Below are 24,368 nucleotides of genomic sequence, written 5' to 3' on the forward strand. Positions count from 1 at the left end.
CACTTAGAACAAGTATCCTGTTTAGGCTTTTTAAATGCAAGGTTCAGACTGTAGAAGCAGTTCTTGTACAACGTTAATGAAACGGGTTTGTTTACTTTTTTTTTTGTACATGTCATACATTTTAGCAATAGATAAGTCACTAGACAAGTACTTTTTAGATGTGCTATTGCTGCAATAGTGGCTCTCGTATTTAGGAAATGACAAAATGTGATCTTTGGCATTTTGAATTTCTTCCGCAGAACGTTTATTACCTGATGGCACAATTCCACGTCTATCAGGAGAAATATTTCTAAAAAGTGTATTTTTTTTCTTTTCACCCACTATCTCGATAAATCTTTTAGTTTCGCCAAGGGTTGCAATGAGGCAAGTTTTACAAATTGGCTTTTGTATGCCAGCAATAATGATGCTAGATTTATATGAACATTCTCTATGTTTCTTTCTTGGTCCTAGCTTTTCTGTTTTCTTTGGATTAATGTTAATTAGAGAAGCAATATAGTTAGCCCTTCTATCCCGACTTCCCAAGTTCCAATAATGTTGAAAACATTTACCCCGGTCTTCATCTGAAAACCTTTTATTACATTTTATACGACATGCTTTTAATGGTCTCATATTTCTAGGTTTTACGACCTTTCCTTTTTCAATAGTGTAACTTTTACCAGCATTTCTGAGTTCTTTACTTTCTTGTCTTTGCTTTCGTGTCCTTCCCTTTCTCTGTTTCTTCTTTTTTTCTGCTTCGGCTCGTTTTCCACTGAAATATGGTTTTGATCTTTTTCCTTTGTCTTGTAGGAATCTTTTCCTGTTGTCAGATCGAATAAAATTGCTGTTTTTTCTGGAGCGTGGTTCAAGTTTTCATCGTTGATACTATTGTTATTTATTTCTGAGCACCTTTTTTTCCTTCAAGTAACTAAAAAAAGCATATTTTGAGATAAAACGAATTTAAAGTATTACCGATCTTACCTGTAACTTGATCATCACTTTCCTCGGAAGATGATCCTATACTTGCAAAGAAATCGCGATTAATGATGCTGTCGTCTAAATCGAAATCATAACTAATCTGGTTAAAGTCACTTCCAGATATTTATCTCTGGAAATAAAAAATATATTGATCTGAAGGTATTTCTTTGTGGCATTTATGTAATTTACTATTCTAACTGGGAAATAAGGCACAATTTAAGTTGAAACAAATTATTTTATTGACGTTTCCTCTTCCACTTCAGATGTCGTTTTCTAAATACAATATATTAATAAATTAAACAAATGTTTTTGTTTAGTAAAACAATTCTTCTGATAATTTAATTTAATCCGGCTCATTCATAAAAATAAAGCAAAATGCAACATGCCCAAGTGGGTATTTCTACATACCTAGTTATTCATGGACTAAATATTATGTACACGGATGGTCAAGTTAAGATACATTATTTTAAACAAATATTTAAAACTTCAATATTAGATAAGTCGATATACCGGTTCTGATACCTAGTAAATCGTCAAATCCAAATATTCACAAGCTTCTACCAAGTAAACTATTGCATATTTGAATTACTCATTTATTCACCTGACGGAATTGAAGGAGAACGATTTCAAGATTAAGATATCTTGTTTTTACGAAAATTTGACTTATCGACTTATTCACGGATGGTACAGAACTATTCATGAGAACGCTGGGACGGATATGTCATTGCAGATGTTTTATTGTAATATTAAAAGTAGTGATCACTAGCATACGTTAATTATCAGATGGCAAATAAGTTTAAATACTAATTAAGTAATTGATGTTATAGTACTTGTATAAAACAGTTGCGAATAAAAGGAAATATAAAGGAATTAGCGAAAAGGTGAAGAAAGCTGACACTGAGTCAATATCTGTTTAGTCATTGGAAGAGTGCTACTGGGAATGAGAATATTTCATTTTTACCAAATATTGCTGGATAAAGAACAAGCTTTGAAATGAAAACCTTCTTTCAATTAATATATTTTATCAAAGTTCTTTTATTAAGGCTATATCAAATTTTTTATAACAACAGTCGGTTTTTAAGAACTATTTTTTTGTTCTAGGATATGATGGTTATAACCTGCTTTGGAATCGTGAGCAATTATCTATTTGGAGATCAGAGAGGGTCCTTCACCGTTGGTTGTTGTTGCGTCTTTATTCGTTTTCTTTTATATCTTTTTTGTGTTTTAAGAAAATAAATTATCTTCTGGGCCCATTACTAATCTTCCACAAGTTCGCGAAAGAGAATAAAAGAGGTGCTCGGAGATTCAGTGAAATAAAATGGTATTAAATGAAATTTAAAAGATAAGCAAGTAAAAGAAACATTAAAGAGACTACACAGAAAACTTAATTATTCAAATTATAATCGTTAGTCCACTGCATTATTTCAAATCTATCAACTGGTAACAACGTGTGCTTGGCTAATCACTACTCAATTTACAATTAAAAGTTGGCCTAGTCACCATCATAATTAAAAATCTTACCATCATCATCTTTGGCTAGACAGTCCTTTGTGAATCCTCGCCTGCTCTAAGATTAGTCACCATTCTGTTCGGTTTCTGGCAACGTGTTGCCATCTTCTGATCTCTAAGTCGGTCTTAAATCCATCTAACGACCCAATACGCGGTCAGCCTCCGCTTCTTCTTTTTATAGGTATTTCCGCATTAGAATTTTAGCAATCACGTTTTCATGCATTCATATTATGTGTCCGGCCCATCTCTGTCGCTGCGTTTTAATAAACGTTACCACATCTGGTTCATTAAAGAGTTTTTATAATTTGAAATTAAATCTTTTGCAGCACTTCCCTTGATCGTTTATAGCTTTAAATATTTTGCAGAGTATCCTCTTTTTCTCTTCTTCTTTCTCTTTATAAGCAATTCTGCTTGTTTATTGGCCGATTAGTACCTCTATGGTATTTTTGCCTTCTGTCTTCTTTTGCCGATTGGTGTCTTATCTCTTGCTATTTTGACAACACATTCACCTTCATTCTGCTTATGCGGTTATTCCATTCCTTTATTCTGTTTTGTGTCCATTCATTTATACATGGTACGTTACATTTTTTTCTAATAGCTGCACTTCTCTTTCGATCTCTCAGCGTGTTTCCTGTAATTCTTCTCAGTACTCTCGTCTCTGCCGTTTACAGTAGCCTTTGCGTTGTGGCTGTGTCGGGTCTTGTTTCTGAGGCATATGTCATTATTGGTCTTACACTAGCCTTAAAAGTTCTTAACTGTATCTCAGTGGTAATATGTCTGTTTCCCTATATAGTGTTATTAAGGCATCCGGCCAGTCTATTTGCTTTTTGTACTTAATCTCTCACTTCTTTGTCCAGGTCTCCATAGCTGGGCAGTGTAATTCTCAGGTATTTCATTTCCATTACTTGTTCAATACTGATACCACACTTTAAGGAAACAATGTCAGATGGAAAAAAACAAGCTGCAGTAATCTGTATGAGTTCTCAACCATGGTTTTTTGACATTGCGGCAATGTACAGCCCTCCATGGCATAATATCACAACAGCAGAATATAAAGACTTCTTCAAAGATCTATCAAACAAATTCTTAATTGGAGGTGACTGGAATGCCAAGCATACAGACTGGGGGTCGAGACTATGTACGATAAAGGAAAAAAATCTCAGACAAGCCATAGTTAATATAAACAGCTCTTACTGATCTACAGGGCAACCCACCTACTGGCTATCAGATGAAAACAAAATTACAGATCTTCTTGACTTCTTTAACCTCCATACTATAGCCTTAAATTATTTTGACATACAAGCATCCTGGGATCTGTCCACCGACCATACTCCCATAATTGTCACACTATCTACGCAAATTATAAAACGTCCGAATATCCCTAAGTTGACAATATCAAAGACCAACTGGAATGTATTCGAAACTTACATAAATAAAAATTTTAATTTAAATATAAGATTAAAGCAACCAGACGATATCGATAATGCTGTGCTTCTTCTCCTCAAACTATACATGCAGCCGCTGAAATAGCTACACCCCTTAAGAATAACAAAGAACCAAGTGACATCAACATACCCATATATGTAAAACGTCTTGTTGCACAAAAAAAAAGGGCCAGGCGCATATGGCAAAGAAGTCGCAATCCTATAGATAAAAATGAATACAATAGATTAACACGACAACTTAAAACTGCTCTACAAGACGCGAGGAATGATACATTTGAACTATTCATCAACAGCCTATCAAAAGAAGGCCACAGTGTCTGGAAAGCAACGAAATAATTCAAGAGGCCTACACAGCACATACCACCTCTAACAAAAGCCGCTGGAAGCTAGGGAAAAACTGAACAAGAAAAGACACCAATCTTTGCTGTACATCTCTCACGCATTTTTGGTGCACGTGAACTTAATAACAATAATACCGAAGAATAAGTTAAAAACTTCCTAGACACTCCATGCCCAATGATGCTACCTATCAAAATGCTTTACTCTTAATAATGTAAATGAACAAATTTCCAGATGCAATAACTACAAAGCTCCAGGTTTTGACATGATCACCGGGCTAATATTAAAAAAATTACCGAGAAAAGCAATTGTCCTACTAACAATGATATATAATAGTATCATAAGATTAGCCTACTACCCGATTAATTGGATGTTCGCATTAATAATTATGATTAGTAAACCAAATAAACCACAAAATATTACTACTACATGTAGACCAATCAGCTTACTTCCAATAATGTCAAAAATCTTAAAAAGACTTCTGCTCCAAAGAATCACAGAAGACATCGAAATTAATTCAGTGATCCCAACATACCCGTTTGGTTTCCGCGAAGCCCATTTACTTTTACAACAATGTCATAGGATTGTTAAAAACATTAATGTATGCCTCGAAGAGAAAAAAATTTGCACCGCTGCCTTCCTGGATATAGAACAAGCCTTCGACCGTGTTTGGCATAACATTCTCCTGTATAAACTTAAGTCATCCTTTCCCACTCCTCACTGTCTACTCTTAAAATCATACCTGACAGAACGTCACTTCAAGTTAGATTCCTTACTGAAACCTCTCATTACTATCTCATAAAATTCGATGTTCCTCAAGGAAGTGTCCTGGGTCCCCTCCTGTACCTCATATACACTGCTGATATCCCAATAACGAATACGACCACAGTAGCCATATTCGCAGATGACACCGCCATAATATCCATCTATGATGACCCCCAAGTAGCATCAGGAAACCTTCAAATACACCTGGACCTAATACAAGACTGAAAGAATAGATGGAAAATCAAAGTTAACCATACTAAGTCTAATCAAATTACCTTTACCAACAGGAACATCATATGTCCGAAAATCAGACTAAACAACATATTACTACCAGTAAAAATACAAGTTAAATACCTGGGAATGACATTTAATCAAAAGCTTACTTGAAAAGCACACATCTTGGCAAAAAAAAATACAAATCAAAATTAAAATGCGTCAAATAAATAATTGGCTAATAGGCCGAAAATCACAGTTATCTACAGATAATAAACTTCTCTTGTATAAGTGCATAATAAAGCCTATATGGACATATGGAGTGCAACTATGGGGCTATGTAAAGCCTTCTTATACCAAAATCATTCAGAGAATCCAATCCAAAATACTCAGAATGCTTTTCAACGCGCCTTGGTACGTTAGTAACAAAACACTGCATGATGACTCTGGTATATCGTTAGTTGAAGACGAAATCAGCAGACTAACACGAAATTATTTAGAACATCTGCCAGCCCACCCTAATGAGGAAGCAAGACAACAACACCTCCAATCAGAAGTTGGACGAAGACTTTATTCACTAATTTAAATTTTAAATTTTAATTTTCATGTCCATTTTAGTTTCAAATTATAATCCTACATTAATTTAATTTATTAGTGTTAGTATTAGGAGTGTTATCAGTGGATAATTTCTCCTCTTATGTATTTGTAATACTCACGTTTACTAATAGTTTGTAATAGCAGATTGTAAATTTGCAAATTTAATAAAAAAAAGCATAAATCAAAAGGTAAAATATAAAACAGTAAAAGAAAACACCCATAAATATACTAGCATTATTACAAATAATAAAATTGATAAAAGTGACTGCAAAATCACAAAAAAGAAAACAATTTAGTCAATATTCATCCTCCAGACAAACCACATATTTTTCAATATATTGTACGTGTTTTTAGAAAATCTTCGCTAGTTTACCGAAGAATTTCCAGCAAATCTTTGTCGGTAGACCGAGCCGCTGTAACATGGAATTAAATTATCTGACTCTCAGGGCTATACGCAAAGGTAGGTTCTTGCAGACGATCAACAGACAATAGAGCATTCCCGGCACTAAGAACGACGGGTGCAAAATAGATTTTCCGTCACATATTTCAATCGACAGGGACAAATATTGACACAAGGAAAATAAAACGGACAGAGTAAACTTTACCCTAAAGCTCAAGTAAAGTTGAACTTAAATCGACATTACTTTGCAGTGGAGTAGGTAAATAGTAGTCTATCCAATAGGATAGAATGAAAAGATAAATATAAACTATCTAATATAATATTTTCTGCTATTATTTATTTCTCATCTATAAAGACTGGTTTATCAATATAACCTATTGCCGATATTAAAACAAATTTATTTTCTTATATTATGTATTTATGTGTATGGCAATATGCAGCACAAATCTGGGGTACAGCAAGTAATACCAACATACAAAAACTTTAACGTTTTCAATCGAAAGAACTGCGCCAGATCTGTGATGCCTCTTGGTATATCACGAACCACAGACTACACCACGATTTACAACTACCAACAGTTTGCGAAACAATATCTGCTATAAACTCTGTATACAAGACCAGACTATCCTGCGATCCAAATCCGCTGGCCACGGATCTGCTCAACATTTCACACGTAAGAAGATTAAAATGACCAGACCCTTTGGACCTCCAGTAAATCAGGAGAAACAGAGCATAGTGTCTTGTAATACTCATATGTGTGTCAGTGATGTTTATCTGTATTAAACTCTGTTTGTTAAGTGAAAGTTTAAATTAATTGTTATATCATAGATTATATTTATATTATGTCTTACCTGGGTGCTCGCCTCTGGGCAGCTTCCCACTATGTTATTGTACATAAATTACACATATTGCTTATTGTTTGTAATGAGACAGATTGCAATAAACATTGGATGTTAAATAATAAAAAAAAGACGCTGAACCTGGTAAGTAATTAGTGTTAACATACTTTTGTAAGTGAAAATATGTATTTTATATATTATTATAGATATGAAACGAAATTTATTTTCTGACGAGATGTAAAACTTAGAAATTGCTGCAAAAGATTTTGATGTCACAGACAACACTTTTTGTGCAAATACGTAATATGTATCATCCGATGAAATACATATTCAACATGGCAATGATTTAGTCGAATTTAAAAGAAACTTACGGCCTAGTTATAGCAAATCTCTAGACCCGAATAGTAGTGATGTAGAGTCTAGTGGTCTTAGATAGTCTTTCTCTGCTGATGTGTCCGAATATGTACCTTCCATTTCTGAAGGTAAGATTTCAGTTTTTAGAAAATGCATAGCTATTTATTTTTTTGTATTTTAATAGACGACCTCAATTTTCTCTTGTCACGAATTGTTGAATTATTTTTCTACTGTTATTATGTGGTCTTAAGATAGATATACAAATAGTTTTGTTATAGGAAGTAACTCTTTGGATGGACCAAAAGAAAAGAATCTACAATAAATAGATGAGATTAAACCAAAAACAAACCTAAATATACAAAGCAAGTATATTGCTATCAATATAAAACGAAATTCGCATAAATAAAAGAAACGGGATATGCTGGGAAAATGTACTTCTGGACGTAAGAGGAAACGCAATACCAATAATTGGAAATACAACTTGAATATAAGGAAAACAAAAAATAGGATTGGCATTCGCGAATACATAGAACTGTTCCAAAAAATGTATTCAAAAGTTGTCTTTAGAAATGGGAACCCTATTGTTTCACAATTTTTGACTCTTGGGAATCATGATCATCAAGTATAATTTATACATAACTGTGTTAAAAGACTATCTAAGAAACAAGTAATAGGTGCAACACTTGCAACTTCAAGGCGCCGCTAGTCATATAAATATTCATTTACGATAAACGGTGATAAAATTCAGGAAGAATGAAGAATGTAAAAAAATGTTTTTTGATACTCCAGATATCACAGATAAGTAGTTTAACACTACTTGTAAAAGGATTGATATATTAGTAGCTGATTGTGTTTCACTAGCTGATCAATGAGGCCTTCACGAAAACCGCACAAGGTACCTGAGGTTAGTAAACAAAGTGTGAGGAAACATATTGCTCAGATACCAGTTGTAGAGTCACATTACGTAAGGGATCGTAGCCGTAAACAATATTTTGACGAATCTTTAACATTTTTTTTTTAATTATATCGACTGTATAAAGAGTGGTTATGTAATAATGAATATGCACCAGCGATACAAGTCACCGAGAGACAATATCGAGAAGTATTCTACAATGAATTTAACATAGATTTCTATAAACCGAAGACAATTTTATGAGCAACATGTAATATTTATAAAAGAGCTTCGATTGAACAAAGGGAAAGACACCCATATAATTGTGAAGTAGATATTAAAAGTAATAAAATAAAATGGTCTGGAATTAAATATTTACAGATACGCATTGAAAATGCAAAAGTAATTCGCTTAAATTATGATATTCTTTCCGAAAATAATTACTGCGTTAAATTAGAAAAAATACCCGTAACTCAACGTTCTTAAGCTCGGAATTCAAAAAAAAAAAAAGATAAGAATGAGCGTATCACCATAACAGATATAACTCCCGTTTATTCTAATTCTCTCTTTATATTTAACCCTTAACTAGTCGCTACATGGTCAAAAAGGCGGCACGTATTAAAAATTGCTAATATTTCGGAAAAAATTACATTTGGCAACCACGGCCTTCAGTAGCTTACTAATTTGATACAAGGAGCCTCAGTACTAAATCAGAGTAGCGGGAGGTTTTTCGATTAGGAGTTACAGCGCAAAGGTCATAATTTCCGCGCGCGTCTAGTCAGCTAAAAAGTTTTTATAAATCGTTTTATTGTGTTTCTTATCACCTTAAGGTATGTATAAACGCCAGTTTTTTTAAATAATATACAATTATACTTTTTTCTTATTGTTTAGTAACCTTTTGAATATACCTCTCTTTCTTTTACTATGTAATTAGTCATCAAATTTTAAATTACTTTGCAGCAAATTACTATTTCGATATTTCATAATTTTCTTTGTTCTACTATTGAAAATCAAATATTAATTTTTTTTAAATTTTAAGCTACAGCAAACTTTTATATATAACTTGTTTGGCTTTATTTTTAGAATGGACTATGAGAAGGAGACTTCAAGTCCTCATGGAAGAAGAACCGCTTGATATAGAATATGACGACGACGATGACGAGAATGAAGTATGAAGGTCGGAAGATTCGGAAAGCGAACAAGAACAGGATTTAGAGGAATTAGAAGTTTTACTGAATAATGTACAAGAAGAAAGTGTTTTTAGGGGAAAAGATGGTACAGTGTGGAGAAAGCATCAAAGAAAAAACAACTGGGTACGTATGAGCAAGCCTAATTTAGTAAAACAATCACCTGGGCCTAATAGATTTACGAAAAAGTTGAAAGACATTTATGAAATATGGAGTTATTTCATTGATGAGGACATAATTTACATAATTGTAGAATCCACTAATAAATATATTGAAAGTATAGCAAGCAATTTCTCTAGGGAGAGGGATGCAAAGCTTACAAACCCAACTTAAATTCGCGCTCTTATAAGCCTTTTTATATTTGGCAGGGACATATAAAGCCCATCACCTGAATACAGAAGATATCTGGCAAACTAATGGCGAAGGTATCGAAATATTTAGACTAGTTATGTCCTTATCCCGATTTCGGTTTCTTCTAAGATGCATTAGATTTGATGATAAGGTCGATCGTGAAGAACGTAGGAGACTAGATAAGATGGCCGCCATCCGAGTATTTTTTGACAAATTCGTAGAAAAGTGTAAATCGGGATATAACTCTTCGTAAAATTTAACATGCGATGAAATGCTTCCTGGATTTTTAGGGAATTGCCCTTGGATACAATATATTCCAAGCAAACCTCCAAAGTGTGGGCTCAAAATTTTTAGTTTATGTGATGCTGAAATGTATTATACCATAAATATGGAGGTTTATGTGGATCGTCAACTAGATGGCCCATTTACTGTAGACAATTTCCCGAAAGAAGTTGTAAAAAGAATGTGTGCGCCAATAAAGAATTCTGGGCGCAACATTACTCTAGATAATTGGTTCATTCTTCTTCTTCTCGTGCCACTCCTAGCGGAGATTGATAATCATCATGGCCACTGCGACTTTGTTAGCAGCGCGCCTAAAAAGTTCAATCGAACTACACCCGAACCATTCACGTAGATTACGAAGCCACGATATTTTTCTTCTTCCCACACTTCTTTTGCCCTTAATTTTGCCCTGCATGATATTTCTTAAAAGTTCGTACTTTTCACCTCTCACAATGTGCCCCAAGTATTCCATCTTTCTAATTTTTATCTCATTTAGAATTTCGCATCTTTTGTCTAAAGTTTGGAGTACTTGCGTGTTAGTGACGCGGTCCATCCATGATATTCTGAGAATGCGCCTATAGCACCACATCTCGAAAGCTTCGATGTTTTTTGTGGTCAACTGTTTTAGTGTCCAAGCCTCTACTCCATACAACAGGGTAGAAAAGACATAACACCGCAGCATTCGTATTCGTAACTTTATATTGATATCACGATTGCAAAAGAGTTTGCGCATTCTATTAAAGACTGATCTAGCGATTTCTATTCTACATCTAATCTCTTTTGTTTGATCAGTATCGTCTGTGATCCAAGCACCTAGATATTTATAACAGGACACACGCTCAATCGTTGTATTGTCTATTACAAGATTAGCTCTGATGTTCTTTGATTTCGTGATTACCATAAATTTAGTTTTTTTCAAATTAATTTTCAAGCCGTAACTGTTACAGTATATATTGAGACTTTGAACGAGATGTTGTAGTTCTACTAGCGTTCCCGTTAGGAGAACCGTATCGTCAGCATACCTTATATTGTTGATCGTCTCACCATTTATTATCAGACCAAGATCTTCTTCCTCGAGTGCTTGTTCACAAATAGCTTCACTATACAGATTAAATAAAAGTGGCGACAAGATGCATCCCTGCCGGACTCCTCGACGGATTTGAATTTCTTCTGTTAGCCTACCCTCAACCTTCACATTTGCTGTTTGATTCCAATATAGGTTGCATATAATTCGAATATCTCGGCTGTCTATATTTTTCTTTATTAGAATTTGTCTTAGTGGTTCATGTTGTACTTTGTCAAAGGCCTTTTCGAAATCAATAAAGCAGGTGTAAATTTCTTGGTTCATGTCTAAGCATCTCTGTGAGAGAACGTTCGTTGCAAACAGAGCCTCCCTTGTACCCAGACCTTTTCTGAATCCCATCTGAGTGTTACTGATGTCTACGTCTAATTTCCTATAGATCCTATTATGGATTATTTTCAGGAACAGTTTTAGAGCATGACTCATCAAAGCTATCGTACGATATTAGCTGCATTCCCTTGTATTTGCCTTTTTTGGCAGTAGTATAAAGGTCGAACGGAGCCATTCCCTAGGTATTATTCCAGTTCTATATATTGTGTTAAATAGATCTAGGAGTATTTTAATAGATTCATCGTCCATAAGTTTGAGCAGTTCTACGGGAATTTCATCAGGACCGGGGGCCTTACCACTTTTCGCTTGTTTGATTGCATAATCTATTTCTTCTCTGATTATATCAGGCCCTGTATCATCTGTATATTCGTTTGAGATTTCTTGTCTATCTTTGTCATCAAAAAGTTGTGATATGTATTCTGTCCATCGATTCATTTTTTGTTGTAAATCTGTTATGAGTAAACCATCTGTATCTTTGATCTGTCCTGTCTGTGTTGTTCTTCTCCTTCCCGTCATTTCTTTAATCTTTTTGTGTACATTAAAAAAGTCATATTTTCGCTCCAGTTGTTCCAACTCCTGGCATTGCTCACTTAGCCATCTTTCTCTAGCTTCTCTTATTTTCTTTTTTATCAGTTTATCTGTTTATTTGTATCTTATCGGATTATTTGTTTTGTGTACCCTTCTTTCACACATCAACTGTAGTATTTCCTCATTCATCCATTCTTTATGTTTCCTTTCTTTCGGTGTTAAATGTTCTCTCCCTGCCAGCATTACGGCATGTTTAATATTCTCCCATTTTTGGTCTATGTTATCAGTATTTCTATTCAGTTTTTTTATATTTTGTAAATTTTCTTTGATGTTCACTATTGTTTTCTCTTTTATATGTTGTTCACTCAGTCTTCTCACGTCAATTTGTTTCTTTATGTGTTTTTGAATGATCTTTAGTTTTATTCTTAATGTGACTACTACAGGATTGTGATCCGAGCCTATATCTGCTCCTGGGTAGGTTTTAGCTGAGAGTATAGAGTTGCGGAATCTTTGTCTAATAAGGACAAAGTCAATTTGATTTCTGACTACTCTACCTTTGGTGTCACTCGGAGATTTCCATGTGTACAGTCGTCTGTTAGGTAACTTGAAAAGAGTGTTAGCAACTACTAACTCCTCCGCTTGACAAAATTGTACCATACAGTCTCCTCGTTCGTTTCGTTCTCCTAATCCATAGTCACCCACATAACCGTCCACACATCCATGTCCAATTTTGGCATTAAAATCGCCCATTACTACTGTAGTGTGATGTTTCTTCATTGATTTTAGAATTTGTTCCAGATCGTAGTAGAAACTTTCAATTTCATCATCATCTTTATCAGCCGTAGGAGCATATACTTGTATAATATTTATAATTTGTTTATTTGACTGAAGTTGTAGTGCCATTATTCTATCAGAGAAGGGAGTAAAGCTTGTTACACAGTTACTGATTTTCTTTGATACCAAGACAGCGACACCGTAACGATGAGTTGAACTGATGGTGCCTGAATAATAAAGTGTTCCACTATTATTCGTGCATTTTCCTGATCCTGGCCACTGTACATCACTTATACCTAGGACATCAATTTTAAGGTTTTCCATTTCAAGGGCTACATTAGTTAATTTACCTGCTGCAAAGAGGCTTCTTACATTTCACGTCGCTATTCTTAACATCTTAAGGTGATTGACATTACTTACACAGGGATTTCGCTGGTTCACGACCTGAGAGGCCCTATGGTCTGTCTGTGGTTTTCCTCTCCTGCCGGATCTTGGGTTCCAAGGTCCATGATCAGTAACATGAGTGATTGATGTGACATTTGCCATCATGATTATACTAGGGAATCTTCTTCTTCAAGTGCCCTGTCCGTTGCGAACGTTGGCTATTAACATGGCAATTTTGATCTTATTTGCGGCGCTTCTGAATAGTTCGACCGATGTGAGCCCGAACCACTTCCTCAGATTTTGGAGCCACGAGTGTCTTCTCCTGCCTGGCCCTCGCTTACTGTCTATTTTTCCCTGGACAATCAATTGCAGTAGGGAATCTTAAAGATCATTAATACAGTGGTTTCCCGTTGCCTTCTGTATCCTTACGCCGTTGACCATTCCTTGATTCATCCGCCTTCGAGACAGATTTCTCTGTCTCAGGACAAAAGAGTGCCCTACCACTTACCCACTCTTCCGCCCGAAGCCGTTGGTAGGTAAGTGGGGGATTGCTTATACCAGCAATTGGTTCATTAGCATTCCTCTAATAAATGTTTTAAAAAAAGAATTTGGATTGACTGTTGTGGGGACCATTAGAAAGAACAAACTAATTTAAGGTTTAATCTTGAGTCAATCAAACTCAAGATTTTCAATAGTTAATACAATAACAAAACACACATCCCAAAGTAATCCTTCATTATGTTATAAATATCGTATCGCATGAGTGTAAAAGAGTTTAAATATTTCGCTACAAATTATTAAAAATACATATTTTCGGGTTTTGCCACTCCTGTAAAATCGCTAAAAATGAGTTACAGCCTTGTTCGATGGGGGTGTCGAATTGTTTAATTCACTATAGGCGAAAGTACAAACTTTTCGTTCTAGAGCTTTTTCCAATTTCTTTCTTTCTTTCTCCCATTCCTTTTACCCTATCAGGGTGTCGGATTTGGGTTAGCTATTTTAATTTCCATTTACTCACCTCTTTCATTCTTTTCTGTTTCCTGCCATTACTTTCAATTCCTCGAGTGATTTTTGTTTAAGTTTTCCCGCCTCTACTACTTGATGTATCCATTTTTTTCTTGGTCTGCCCCTTTTTCTTTTTCCGATGTTTTTTGCTTCATAATTTTTTCTTGTTATTCTATTGGATTCCATCCTCATCAGATGCTCATACCAGTTCATTTGTCTCTTTACTAATTTGTTCATTATCGGTTCTTGGTTGGCCATTCTCCTAATAGTCTCGTTGCTTAATCTATCCCATTTTGTCTTTCTAACTATCCTTCTTAGATGTCTCATCTCCACTGCGTTTATCCTGCTCTTATGTTTTTCCAGAATTGTCCAGTTTTCACTTGCATAGAGCACAGTCGGTATCACTATTGTGTTATATATTTTTATTCTTGTTTCTCGTGCAAGTTCTCTTTTTCCCATTATTGGGGCTAACGCATAATATAACTTGTTTGATTTTTTTGCTCTATTTGTTATTTCCCAGTCTATTTTTCCGTCATTAGTTATTATACTTCCCAGGTATTCGTAAGTTGTTACTATTTCCAATTCTGTGTTTTTACATTTTATCTTTATTTGATTATCTTCCTTATCTCCTTTGCCGCTGATTATCATTATCTTACTTTTTTCCTCGTTTATCTCCATTTTAAGTTCTTCTATTTTGTTCTACCCATATATCCATTAGTTTCTGCATTTTATTCCCGGAATCTGCTATTAGTACTATGTCGTCTGCATACATTAAGGACTCTATTGTTACCGGTTGTAATCTGCGGTAACCTATTATTGTCTGTACTTGATTAGTTCTGACTTTGTGTTTCTTATCAATTCGTTCATTACTATTATGAATAGCAAAGGGCTGAGACTATCTCCTTGTTTATTACCTCTCTTCCAATTAAATGCTTCCGATCTTTCCCCTGTTATTTGTACCCTTCCTTTTACCTCTTTGTAAGTACTTTCTATAATTTTTATCAATGCATTAGGTACGTTTATTTTCCTCAAGCATTTCCCTATAATATGTCTTTCTATCGTGTCAAATGCTGCTCTTAGGTCTATGAATGCTAATACTAGTTTTTCCCCCGTATCTATGCTTCTTTCTATTAGGTTTCTAATGATATATATATATGTTGTCATTTGTCTGTCTTCACGGTCTAAATGCCGTTTGTTCTTCTCCCAATACCATTTCTACTTCTTGTCTCAGTCTCTTCTCTATTATTTTCGTATATATTTTAAAGCATACCGATGACAGACATATTGCTCTATAGTTGTCGCAGTTTACATGTTCTCGTTTTTTGTATATTGGCACGATGATATTGTTCTGCCAGTTTTTAGGGATTGTTTGTTTTTCCCACGCCTCTTTATATATTTTCCATAGCCAGTTTATTCCTTCTTCTCGCATGTATTTTACCATTTCCGGTTCAATTTCATCATCTCCACCTGCCTTGCCTATTTTTATATTTGATAATGCTTCTATTACTTCTTCTCTACTTATTTGCTCTGGTTCTGTGTTTTCTTTGCCTTCATTGATTATATTGTCTTCCTTTTTAATTTCGGTATCAAATTTTTTCTCATAATATTCTTTCCATACCCTAGCTATTTTGTTCTGAGCTTATTTGTATTTGGTTTGAAGTATCTCTTACTGCGTTTATTTCCTTTCATTTTCCCTGTCTTATGTGTCGTATTGTCGTCCAAAAGTTTCTATTATTTGTTATATATTCTTTCTGAAGTTCTTCTCCAAATTCTTTCCATGTTTTTGCTTTTGCTTTTGTAACTGACTTTTTTGCCATACGTCTCTGCCTATGGTATTTTTCTTTATCTTCTTCTAATCTCGTTTCGATGTATTTTTTCCATGCTATTTTCTTTTTTTTTTATTTCTGTCTTCACTTCTTTATTCCACCATCTTGTCCTTTTCAACTGTTAATTATATTTTTTGATTCCACACACTTCAGTTGCTGTTGTATTTAATACTTCACTGTATGTATTCTATCTTTCTTCCATTGTCCATGTTTCTTTTTGGCACTCTATTTGTCTCAGTCTTTTGTTAGTTTTCTCCGTGTAAAATTTTCGCACACTTTTTATCTTTAGTTTGTTAACATTTACTTTCTTGAACTCTTTTCTTTCCACTTCCTCCATTTTTTCATCCTCCAGTTTTGCAGTGACCATCCTGTGTTGTGTAGACAGTTCGGGTTCCTTTTCCGTTAAGATGTTTTTTATATTTTGTTCTAGGTTTCTCGTATAGACTATATAGTCGATTAAGCTTTTCGCATTTCTCTCTTCAGCTACAAATGTATATTTGTCGTTAATGGTTTGTTCACTGAATGTGTTTCCTATTATCAGGTCATTGGTTTGGCAGAATTCCAGCATTTTAATTCCATTTCTATTTAATGTTTCTTCCCCATATTGTCCAATGCATCCTAATTCCCTGCTAATATCCTTACCTACTCTTGAATTCTAATCGCCTAAGATTATTATTTGTTCTCTTGTCTCTCTTAATTTGTCTAATGCGTTTTGGAGTCCGTTGTTGCTTTTTCCAATTATAATCTTTATTATTCCGTATTATATAAATAATTTAAGAAACAATATTTAGCTTAATACAATTATTTATTTTGTCATTATTCTATTGTGCTAATATTATCCAGTTCTCCAAATAAATTCTTGTATAAAAGCCACTTTTCTAAAGTTTACCTCTTATTATCCAACAAAAGGGAGCTAAAACCATAAAACGGCAAAACAAACACATTCCTTATCGTTTCTATATATGTAATTATAACCCAATAACTTTTGTCTGGGATGCCTTTCCGTCTAACCTACTTTACCGCCGTCACTTCTCTTACAGATGCTGCTCCTCGCAGGCGCTCAACCGCAAAAATAAACATTTCTTGAAAATACAGGATCCGAAATCCTAACAGAATTATGTGGAGACGTAATATATCTACGGTCCACTGTTATTTCCAATAAAAATCGAATTCTTGAGAGAATTGAGTTGTTGAGGTTGACGTATGAATCTCGGAAACATTTTGAATATATTGATCTCTTGACGAATGGCTCGAAAATGGGAAGCTTGTTAGGAGCTAACTTCGAGGAAATATAAATTGAATTTAGAAAAAAGGTTGTGTGCGATAAAGTTATCGGTCTCACAGAGTAGGTCGCAACTGTGGGATCCGGAAAGAATTGAATAACTTTTTATTTGACGTTATAAATAGCTCCAATGACAAATGTTACATTGGATAAACAACAGATTGGTAAGGTGCCTTCAAGTGGGAAAATGATTAGATATTAAAGAAGTTTGGGAAGTAAGTTTTTTTTTGAGAATATGTTAAAAGATAAAAAACTTTGGAATTGCGTCTATCGAAATAAGCGTATATAATAAAAAATAAAGAAAATATAAAAATAGTAATAAAAAAAATAATTTTGTGAATTTTCGATATACGGGGAGATTGTTTTCCGGATAAATGTTCTCTTTTTAAATCCCATCTCAATTAACGTAAAGCTCTACATTAATTAACTGTTTTCTGAACAATAGGTTGGACAAACAGGTTTAATTAAATGGCCAGCAAAACCCCCCGATTTAACTCCACTGTACTTCTTTCTATGGGGTTATTTTAAAAGCAAGATTTATAATACCATTTTTGCTTTAATGGAAAAACTATGACGACAAGTAGTACATGAATGTAGTCTAGTGACCCCTGAAATGCATTAATATGTTCGTCTTAATTTTGAACATAAAAAATTTAAAAAAGTACCTACTATAAAAAGTTAATAAAAAAATAAAAAACACTTTTTTCAGAAAAGTATTTACTATAGATTATATAGTATTAGATTTGTGATAATACGAGTATAAACGAAAGAATAACTACTAATAAGCAAAAATTGTAAAATTGGCGAATGGACTTATTATCCGCAGTCACATAAACTCAAATAAACAACAACAACAAAATATTGTATGGATGTTGGTGGATATTATTTTTCAGCGCTTAACTAAATAATTAGAACTAAGATGAGTAAACTGTTTTAAATTATGAATTTTTAATTTAAAAGGTAGTTCATTCTATTCACCTTACATTTAATAGTTTCCTATTAATGTTGCAAATTTCGTTTTACTGTAGTTTTTGATGCGACGAAAAAATTTGTCATTAAAACCAGCAAAACGTAGCCGTTGCGTTTATTTTTTAAGAGTTGTAAAAATTTTAATAAATCAATACTTTTTTACAAAAACAAAAATATAATATGAAAAGAAAAATCATGGTTACCTCAATTCTCTAGCAAAATAGCTGTCTAATAATGTGCCACATGTTGTCTATTCCCTATTTACAATTAATGGTTTAGAAGGTACTGGAAGGAGGGGGTTTACAAATGACAGATGTCTATATCGTTGAAAAATAACCTATTTCAGAATTTTTACAAATTTACAAATTTTGAGGAATATTGCCAAATATGAAGCTGGACGCCTTTGCGCGGCCAACTCTGTATAGATAATTATATGTCGAGGCATATTTCATTGAGATGCGTGTTATGCCTCTCTGTAAAGGTAAAAAGTTTTTTAACACAAATGTATTTATTATTATTAGGAAATGGAAGAAGTTATCTTGCTTTTTTGTCTTTTTTTTCCACTTAATAAGGGCTCCTAAGGAGATTTAGGGTACTAGGAGAGATCTTGTTTTACCGAAACAAGGTTCAACTAGGTAATAATTTCATTTTCTGCTTTTTGTGATATATAATATACATATATATATATATATACAGTCCTCTCTCTCTATAACGATATGCAAGGGACCGGGAATTTTCACCGTTATAAGGAGAGATCGTTATACAGAGAGAGACAAAATTCGGTACTGGAATATTAATAATACTGTACTAAATAACCCATTTTAATTTAAAAAAATTATCAAAACGAATATAAATGAATTAACATTGTATTCCACTTAGATTTAAGTAACAAATAATATAAGCAATACAGTATAAAAAATGACTGTACAGTTAAAACATGTGCACTGTACAATAAAATGCTACTGTAAAATATATTTAGCCTACATTACCAAAAAAATCTGTCACCTTGGTCTGTCTTCTTTTCCCTTTCCACAGGACTGACCTGACCTTGTCCTGAAGACGCATCGAATATTCTACAGCACTCATATCGTCTTCCTGGTGGATGAAGAATTGGATGGTCTCATGCCAGAGTGAACTATGTTCATTTTATTTGTTTTAACTTTTTCATTTCCATTATGAGGCAAACTTTTGTTCTAAACTTATGCCAAAACGAACTATGTGAATAACAGAAAACATCAGCTGGAAATTAGTAAATTCTATTTAGCAAAAGGGTGGTAGTACTGGTAGTCATATGCCTCAGTGAACCATCATCCAGTCCAAGATGGCTTCCCGTGCACATAGTTCACATCGTCATGACATTGTTGATAGAAATTCTGGTGAAGATGAACACGCTGATTTCAGTAACGGGTCTTCAGATGATTACCATCCAAGTTCTGATTCGGATATTACAGAATCAGGTAAGATAATAATATTTATTGCCATAAAACTTCATTATCAAAGTTTGGTTATGTTTTGGAACGTTTCTTTTGCCAAAGTGAACCATGTGCAAATTTATTTCTTGCAGTGTCCACTGGGAGTGCTAGTGAAATATGAGCAGTTATACCAACCTAAGAACATAGTATTTACCTATCTATATAAGAATGAAGCAATATATTCCATTAATTTATATTGGAATTGTAAAAAAAAATTAAAATCACATAGTTCACTTTGGCAAAAGAGAACGTAAATTGTCTGTCTTATGCATAGTGAATGTGTGTTTCAAAGTATTTTTATGTTATAACATAAAAAAGTAATGTAAAATATTTACTTATATAAAATATTAATAATTTTGTGTTTTTACAGATGAAAAAAATACCAGAGCGCAGGAAGAACCTCAAGACAAGAAGAGAAAATCTGATCCTAAGAAGTGGAAAAAAAAAATTCGCAAGCAAAAAAGGGCAGCTGGTAAAGAATATATCAATACTTCAGGTACTGTCATACACTCTAAATCTTTTAATGACTATTCCTGCAATTGCAAAATAAACTGCCAAAATAAGCTTACAGCACAGCAAAAAGAAAGTTTTTTTAATTTGTTTTATAACGAGTCACAGTCTTGGGAAACTCAAACAAGCATAATAAGTGGTGCTGTAAAATGTAGAACGATAATAAGACGTCGTAAGAACACTGATATTTCAAAAAAAACAGGCAATCGTGAATTTTATATCCCTTCTGAAAACGGAGATATTAAAGTATGCAAAAAAATGTTTATGGGAATATTACAAATCAATAGTAGTAGAGTACATCGTGCTTTGCTTAAGAAAAAAAGTGGAAATTTAAGTGATCTTAGAGGGAAAAAAGTGCCTCATCAACAAATCTTCACCGTCCACAATGGAGTCAATAAAAAATCATATACAAAGTTTCCCTACCATAGTAAGTCATTACTGTAGAACTCAATCCCAAAAAAAATACTTGGATTGTAATTTAAATTTGTCATTAATGTACAGACTCTATGTTGATAGTTTAAGAGAGAGAAATGTTGACAAAGTTCCAAGCCAATCGCTTTATGAAAAAGTATTCAGACGTGATTTTAATCTTAGTTTTAAATCTCCACGAAAAGATACCTGTCAAACATGTGACAGGTTGAACATTGAAATAAAGGCAGCTGAGGAAAACAAAGATGAAGCAATGTTAAAGACTAAGAAACTAAACCAGGAACTACACCACAGAAAAGTACAGTTAGCTCGCTCAGAAATAAATGAAGACGTTAAGATTAGTAAAGAAGGGAAAGCTACAGTAATTAGTTTTGATCTTCAGAAAGTAATGCTTCTTCCTAAACTAACCACAGGAGTTGTTTACTATAAGAGGCAGCTTTCATGCTACAATCTTGGTATACATAATTTTGAAAATAATGTCGGGACAATGCATGTTTGGTATGAGAGCACTGCCTCACGAGGTTCCCAGGAAATAGGATCATGTATTTTAAAATTCATAAATACCCATGATCATAAGGACATATTGATTGCATGGTCTGACTCATGTGGCGGCCAAAACTGCAACATTAATATTGCCGCGTTATGGATGTACATAGTGCAGTCCCCTACTTTAAACATAAAGGAAGTAGTTCATAAGTTTGCTGAGCCAGGACATTCATATCTACAAAACGATAGCGATTTTGGTGATATAGAAAAAAAGTTGAAATATCATCCTGAAATTTATGTGCCTACACAATGGCATAACATAATTTCAAACTCAAGAGTTAAAAAGAAAAAATTTGAAGTAGTATGCATGGAAAAAGAGGATTTCAAGAGTATGGATGCATTAAAACAAAATCTGGTAAACCGCAAAAAAGACTCAGATGAACAAAAAGTAGAATGGTTAAAAATAAAACAAATGAAATTTACTCAAGACCATGCAGGAGTTATGGAATTTAAATACACACATAACAAAGAAATACAATTTTATTCAGTAAATCTAAATAAGAGATTAAAAGGCCGACCTGTAAACCTAGCTTCTTTAAACTTAAGCATTCTTTACCCCGAAGGAAGAAAATTAAGTCAAGCAAAACTTAATGATATCAGATCACTTTTGCAATTCGTACCACCATGCCATCACCAATTTTACAATAAACTTCAACAAAGTGAAGTATTGGAAGATGACATTGAAGAAGAGAATGACAATAACAATGAAGAGGAAAATGAGATGAACAATGCGATCTAAATATTGCTACTATTAGTTTGTTTACACATTTGTATAATTTAATTACTCATAATTCTTGAAAATTTAATTCTTTTGTATTGTTAGTTTTAATGATGTATTAATAAACTTGATTACAAACAAAAAGAACAATTTATTTATACTTCTCGTGCCAGACAGAACTAAGTGCTAAAAAGTTTGCCAAAGTGAACCATGTACTGCAAATGCTGACCAAACAGCTTTAAAAGTAGACAAAATCATGTGCTGTTACTAAAAGTCTTAAAGAAATGTTCTTTTGAATAGTCTTAGAACCTTTTATATCCTATAAGAGATTATAACATATTGCGTATATTTTATAACACCTTCATAACTTTAAACTGTCGTACTGAAAATTTTCAATTTCGGCTTTTGGTTCACTCTGGCATGAGACCATCCAATTGATGCAGTACTTTTGCCGCATCCAATGCCTGCTGACGGATCGGAGCTGGTTCTGGCTCTGCTTCCTCTTCCGAGTCTTTGTTTTCTTCTTCTTCTACACGAACTGCTTGCAGGATGTCCTCGTCAGAAACTCCAGATGTTGTAGCTACATTTTCATCAACTTATTCAAAATTTGTTAGCTCTTCCGGTCCGTAGGTGATAGTAAGTTCAAACTGTCTGGCCCAAACATCTAATGGCGGGTCATCTTCATCATCAGTCAATCCTTGATCTTCCAGCCATCCTGCGTGTTTGAAGGAATGTTTTATTGTATTGCTCGTCACCTCGTCCCAGGATTTATTAATCATTAGGATGGCGTCAAGAATGTTTAGTTTGGGATCTCAACCAATTCCATCAAAAGTCTTCTCCTGTAATGGCTTTTCAAACTCTTGATGACACTTTGGTCCATGGGCTGAAGGACACTCGTTGTGTTTGCTGGCAGAAAACAGAGTTCGATGTTTTGAAGGTCGCGTAATATAGGATAAGCAGGACAATTGTCTACAAGCAAAAGAAGTTTTTTCCTTTAAGCTCGATATCCCACTTTCTTATCACTTCCTTAAAAATTTCCGAGGTCATTCACGCACTCTTGTTTGCTTTATAGGCCATCGGTAGATTTCGTTACGTTTTTGTTAACATCGCGATCCTCTCCACTGATTTGCCCGTAGTTGATCTTGTGCCGCAGCTTCCACTTGCTCAGCCAACCCTCAGATACCTTGAAATTCTCAATTCCAAGTTCAGTTGCAAAAAACTGAGCTTTTGTCCTGACCACAGGCACAGAAAGTGGAATATAGTTCATTCGCTGCTGCTGGAACCACTGAAGCATAGCGCGAGTTAAATCTTTATGCTGAGGTTTCTGCAACTTCTTCCTGCTACTGCCTCAATCTCCGCTTTTAAGACACTTTTTTCTGTCCTTCCATATTGTAGCCACAGTTGACTGAGACAGCCCCGTCCGGCGAACGACATCCGATTGCTTTTCACCTTTCTCTATTGATCAAGTTATCGATAACTTTTCCTCCACCGAGAGCACTTTACGCTTTTTCGAAAACATGTTGACTGTTGACACACTAAGACACAACTCAAACTGGAAATGAAAAGTCGTCAATAGATGACAACATCTGTGTGATAACAGTTAGGTACGCCGCCCGAATAATAAACGTGAGTCACTTAATTATTTGATAAGAAAGAGTAGAATGGGTGGCCGCATTCCTTAAGCGCAAAACAAAACAACCGCTGGACAATGACCTTGCCACTCGTGACTCCGGTAATCTAAACTTTAAACACAATAACACATTTGTCATCAACTATTGAACGCTAAAAAGTTATTGCTATAAAGGGAGATCGATATCGGTATAGAAAAAGAATTAATATATTGTTCTTATGACGAACCAACCAACATTTACTATTTTCATCGTTATAGAGGAATTCTCGTTATATAGGGAATAGTTGTAGAGAGACTACTGTATATATATATATATATATATATATATATATATATATATATATATATATATATATATATATATATATATATCTTGGGTTTGAGTTATCTATTCGCCTTTGAATAACACTTTTAAGGTTTGTTGAGCTTTCCAGTTTATTTATATCTTTATCAAAACATACATTTTTTGCGAGGATTCTCCGTTTCATGTAGCGTGTAGAAGACGCTCATCGCTACTAGTATGAAATCACTCCCAGTCGGACATTTCCTCCTTCTCTACAGTCTGACTCACACAGTCTAACTTAAATTTTACCTTCAACTTACAGCATCTTTCCTTCACACCTTTGCCATTGGTTAAGCTGTCTTTCTTCCACTTATTTTTTATTAATCACTGCACAGAAATAGTTGTGTACAATAGTCCAACCTGCTTTATTGTAAAATGTACTGTAAAATTATATGTGGCACAGTGTCCGAGTGT

This window comes from Diabrotica undecimpunctata, chromosome 3 (genome assembly GCF_040954645.1).
Source record: "Diabrotica undecimpunctata isolate CICGRU chromosome 3, icDiaUnde3, whole genome shotgun sequence".
Lineage (NCBI taxonomy): Eukaryota > Metazoa > Arthropoda > Insecta > Coleoptera > Chrysomelidae > Diabrotica > Diabrotica undecimpunctata.